This window comes from Ochotona princeps, chromosome 3 (genome assembly GCF_030435755.1).
Source record: "Ochotona princeps isolate mOchPri1 chromosome 3, mOchPri1.hap1, whole genome shotgun sequence".
Classification (NCBI taxonomy): domain Eukaryota; kingdom Metazoa; phylum Chordata; class Mammalia; order Lagomorpha; family Ochotonidae; genus Ochotona; species Ochotona princeps.
This window is the reverse complement of record NC_080834.1, coordinates 79,748,726-79,754,725: the sequence shown is the minus strand read 5'-3', so window position 1 is coordinate 79,754,725 and position 6,000 is coordinate 79,748,726.

Here is a 6,000-nt window from a genome sequence, read left to right as displayed (position 1 = left end):
CTTAGTATGGAAAGGAATATGGTCCCCTTTTTGCAATTGCTATTGTGTATACACACACATACACACAGAGTATATATTCAAACCTAATACATACATACACACACACACACATTCATTCGTCCAAGTGGTATTTGCAGAGTCTGTGTGTGTGTGTCCTTGTTAACGCAGTTTCCATTTCCCAGTGACCTGAGCAGAGGGCAACTTTTCTAATGGCTGTCTTTGCATACTGAAGATGTGGAATTTGGGGAAGAGTTTGCCAGGAAGGTGGCAAGGAAAAAGAAAACCTTAAATGGAAAGGGTGATTTCCCAGGAGGAAACTGGGCTGAGTAACTGCAGAGACTCTACCCTCCGGTTTCGCCAGGTGGGCGTGGAACACTGCCTTGTGTCACTCTGTGCTGTGTCTATCCACATACACACAAACACATACATCCATCCATCAATATCAGCATGGTTTGGGATGAGCAGGTCAATAGTTTTGAGAGAGAGTTTGTTCCTTTTTTTTCTCAGTATACTCTTAAATTGTTGTCAGTTATCAAATAAACAAAAATTGTTTTGAAAAACCTTGCATACGCCTTTTCTATCAAGTGCTTTAAAATATAGACTAAATACACACATCCTGCCAGTTTTTTCTTACAGTGACAGTATCCTTACCTGCCATTTAATATTAGCCTCGTATTTTTCTCACGTATATTTACCTGTGACTTGTATTTGTTATTTAAACAGGAAAAAAATTCAAAAAAAGAAAAATTAACTGTAGCGCTTCATTATACTATTATATTATTATTATTATTGTGACATTTTGGAATACTGTGAAGTTTTATCTCTTGCATATACTTTATACGGAAGTATTACGCCTTAAAAATACGAAAATAAATTTTACAAGGTTTCTGTTTTGTGTGGAAGAGTAATTGATGTTGCTAAGAATGATGTTTGTTTTTTGGGGTTTTTTGTTGTTTTTTTTTAAATGTTACCAGCACTTTTTTTGTAAGTTTCACTTTCCGAGGTATTGTACAAGTTCACACTGTTTGTGAAGTTTGAATATGAAGGAATAATTAAAAAAAAAAAAACTCCTCTCTTGGCTTCCTATTGTGTCCTGCTTGTTGTACGATGGTGGTGTTTGGGTTGTAGGCAGGTCTCCACATCCTTCCCCACTGTATAGCCTGACACCGTCCAAGCCGAGGACTTATCCTACAAGGTCAGAACAATTCCCAGCTCTGTAGGGCCTCTTATTAGCACTAGGAGCTTCAAGGCTGCTGGTGTGGAGGTCACTGCAGGGAAACAGAAGGCAAGTTTGGACCTCCTATGTATCCCACTCCTGGCCAAACCTCCCAAATGAGGACATGCTGGTTTACTGTTGCATAAATCGATTTTCATTCACATTTTTCCCCCTTTCCATGTGCAAATCACTATCTATCTGCCTCTTGTGGACAGAACAGTCACATATAACATTGTGTCCATCTAATCCTCTGTCCTCTTAGTGCTATTCTGCCATGAATCTGTCACTGAGTCTCCATTGTTATTTTCTGGGTTTCTCAGGTCTACATATATAGAAGAAAAGTTCATGGCATGAAGTACATCCCTAGTTGATGACTTTGGAAACTTCTAGGGACTCATGTTTGCTCCTCAGATTCTTTCTTTAAGGCAACCTTATGCAAAACAGCTCTCTAATGTCATAGACCACATAGAAATTGTTACTGTCATGCGGAAAACTTGTATCTTGTTTTGTCCCCCAGGAAGCCAACCAATGAGAATTAAATTCACTAAGTCTTTCTTAACGTCTGTATTTTCCTCAGTGCTACATAATGTATGAATGAAGTGGAGAAAATAATTTCGAAGTGATAAGGCTTAAAATCTGACAACTGAAAGTTTGTAGAAAATCAAGAGGCAGACTGTGCTGTATCTATTCTTAGTGTCATGGGGCTTCATAACAGAAAGATAAAAGATCAGGGTAAATCAAGGAAGGGGCCAAGCAGTGGAGCTTAGGGGAATCACATGAGTATTAGGCTTTGAGGTGGAGGAGGTGAGTGAAGACGGTCTTTTCCACCTCTCTGAGGAGCACAGAGACACCCAGAGGGGAGCCCAGCATGCAGATTCCAAAGGTGACCTCACTGTGAAAGCAAAGGCCTGTGCTCCACAGCGCCCTCTGTGGATGTAAACGGTGGCTTCTCACAAGCCAAGCAGCGAACCCCAAATTAGCCTGTTCTAATCCAGAAGGTAGAAAATCAAGCAAACATTTTCTTCTTGCGTGATGTATGCCTTCTCACTTTGTGAACCTTGTACCACCCGCACACTCTTGAGGCTTCTTCTAAACCTAAAGAAAACTTTGCGATGTGGTTGACAGGCCACCATTGTTGTAAATGGCCTATACATTATTCACATACTTCTTCAGGTTTATAAAGTTTCTCCTTCCTAAACATTATCATGCCAATTTATCAGGGTGAAGGTCCGGAAATACGTGTAATTCCAAGATATAACAGTTAATAAACTGCTTGAACTCAGTTTTTCTGAGAAATACTTCCCACAGTCCTCCCCCTTGTAAAGAAATCTGATTATTTTATCCTGCAATATTTAGTAATATACTGACATCATTAGGCAGTTGTTTTATTTTAGCTATTCTTTTTATGATTTTTAAAGTTTTTTTTTTTTTTTACTTGAAAGGCAGTTTTACAGAGAGAGGAGAAACAGAGAGGAGATCTTATTCCATTGGCTTATTCCCTAATGTGGCTGGTATAGTTGGAGCTGGGCTGATCTGAAGCCAGGAACAAGGAGCTTCTTCTGGGTCACCCACGTGGGTACAAAGGACCAAAGACTTGAGCTATCCTCCACAGCCTTTCCAGGCCATAAGCAGGGAGCTGGATGGGAATTGGAGCAGCCTGGACACAAACCATTGCCCATATGAGATGCCAGCACTGGGATGCCAGCATTGGCCTATTGAGCCACCACCTTAGCTTCTATTGTAAAATATTTTTTGTGAAGATTTGTTTAGTTTTTTATTGGAAAGTCAGATATACAGAGAGGAAGAGAGAGAGGAAGATCTTCCATCTGATGATTTACTCCCCAAGTGGCTGCAATGGCTGGAACTGAACCAATGCAAAGCCAAGAGCCCAGAGCTTCTTTTGAGTCTCCCACATGCGTACAGGGTCCCGAAGCTTTGGCCCATCCTCCCCTTGACTGCTTTCCCAGGCCACAAGCAGGGAGCTAGATGAGAAATGGGGCCACCCACCGAGACACTAACTAGTGCCCATACAGGATTCTGGCGTATGCAAGGCAAGAACTTTAGTATCAGGCCCTGAAACAATTCTTAAATATCCTTGGACATAACCAAAGCATATTTAGGCTTTTTAAAGCAAAGCTTATTTAGGCATATTAAAGCAAAGCTTTAGGCAGACAGGTAAATCTGTCTGCCTAAAGCCCTCATAAAGTTTAAACACTAAAATGAAGTTACCAACTAATCACAAGTAAAGACTCTAAAGTTAGGGGCTGGTGTTGTGCAGTAGAATGATGATAAATTCCAGATTCTTTGAGTGTTTCTAAGGCATTTCTTGTCTTCCTGGGAACTAGTGTGGCATCCAAAATCATACCCAAGGCACATGCTATGAGACTGCACACAGTAGCGGTAGTTATTCGGCACTTCTCAGCCCACAAAGCAGGCATGCACATTCTTCATCCTCTGAAACACCGTAGAAAGAAGTCATTGCTAATGTCATTCACAAATGAAGAAAGATTTGTAATGAGGCTCTGAGGAGTTAAGAAATGACTCATCCACAGCCATGAAGTTTTGTAAGCTCCACACTTGCACCCAGCAGTCCAGCAGTCCGTCCACCATACACCAAGGCAGTTCTCTTGATCTCTGTGATACCCTTTGGAATTGTAACCTCCTGAGAGTGTGTTCTTCACAAACTACCAAAAGGACAAAATGACCACATTGTTCAGGTAAGCCCTGTAATAAAAAGTAATTCTCACATAACTAATGTAGGAGTTGCCAACTTGCTGACAGTCCCGGCCCTGTTTATTTGAATTGGACCACTTCACAACCTCAGATACCTTTCGCAAGGAGCCTAAAGTAAGTACACAGCATGCTTCTGGATCAGAGAAAGGACACAGACAAATACAAGAAAATGTCCATGTTTCTTAGTTGTGGTGGCCTTTCAAGTGCATAACATCAGTAGGGTTATCCAGTGTCCACAGCTCTCAGTATTTTTTCCACATGTAATACAATTATTAGAATTTTGGTGTCCAATATACCAGCCAAGGTATATGTTACAATTTACAGCTAAATTTAAGTTAGACAAAATTCCACTTGAAAGTGAAAAACTGAAAGTTCATTGACCACATTTTCTTCTTAATTTTTAAAAATTAAATTAAATTTTATTATTATCATTTTATGATATATTTCCATAGACCTGGGATTTTTTTTCTTACCCTCTCCCCAAGTTCCCTCCTCCCCACTGAGTTTCCCTATATTATTACCATAGTATACTTCTTCATAAACAGTCATTTGTGCATCATTGCAGACATGGACAATGGCAGAGTCCAGCATCCTAGTGTCAAGATACATTTAACAGTTTCATTGGTAGTCCATTTTTTATCTGGAAGTAGAGATGCATACTGCATTGTATCCTCACATCTGGATATAATAGTCTCCATTACACAGTTACCATACTTCCCTTTAAGTGAAAAGCCACAATACAAAATCAACAACAGGAAGAAAAATGGAAATTTACAACACCGCGAAGTTCTCAATAGGTTTTGATAATTCAGCAGTCCTGAATGGTTGTCCATCCCACCACTACAATCGCAATGATTCTCCAGAATCCACTGGCTGCTATGATCCAACTTGCAGTCTCCATCTGCCCTTATATTCACTGCCAATGCTTGGAGTAGTTGATCAGTTTGTTCTGTCCTCCGTCCTCTGCTGCCGGAGTCCAGCTCCAGCTGAGTTCGGAGCTCAAGAAGGGTGCGTGGAGTCGGCGATAAAGAAAGACACAGACACTCTCACTTGGTGCCTTCTTGCTTGAGCTCAAGAAGTTGTCCTTTTTATTTACTTAGGCACATCACAGGCTTCTGCACAATCATTTGAATATTCTACTTTTACTTCATGACTAAGTGGATATGCACAGATATTTCATGATTTTATTTTTTACTTCATGGTCAGCCAGGTGCTCTTAAAGATAATTCTGTAAGTTACTATAATCAGTTTCTTTAAAACAAGCCGTTATTCATTCTTCAGTAGTGGCCATTGGGTGACAGCCAGGACTCCAAGGCCAAGGCACATGCGCTTACTTGCTAATCAGTAATACATTCCTACTACATTTTATTTTCACAACTTATCTATCAGTGGGAGAAACACATCAAAAGAGAAAAAACATAAAGATCTAAGACAAAAAGTTTCAAACATTAAATCCCCCTACAACTGCAGGCTCCACAACCTCATAAGCAATCAAACAATAATCAAAAGTATATCTCTGTGATATTAATAAAATCACCCTATATTTCCTCTAGTTAAAAAATTATGAAAGCGGCTAAAACAGCTACATTTTCTATGCTCTAAAGAGTTGCAAGGACAGGCTAACCTTTAAGGTCACAGTAACTATATCTTTTGCCATAGCAGTTTCCACTCATACTCCCATCACTTCCATTACTTTGTAAAATTCTTATTAAGCCATTTCCCAGAAGGCATGCTGTATGGGCCAGGTTCTGAGGCAATGGTTAAGTACCCAATAAGGTGTCCAAAAATGACATGGGCTTAATTGTGCTCCTGTGTGTAAATTGTCAAAGGCCCACTCACCAAGACATTATCAGTGACATTAACTCTCAAGCTCACATTACTTGCCAAAGCCATCTCACAGGAGCAAACAATGCCTCAATAGAATTACAGAATTCTTAGCAGGATGCTTGAGTGTCCATGCAAAAAGGGGGTGAGACTGCATCAAGGTGGCCAGAGAGAAATCTGCTGGGCTGCCAAACAGCTGGAAGTTCCCCCGGGCCCTGCCAAGCAGG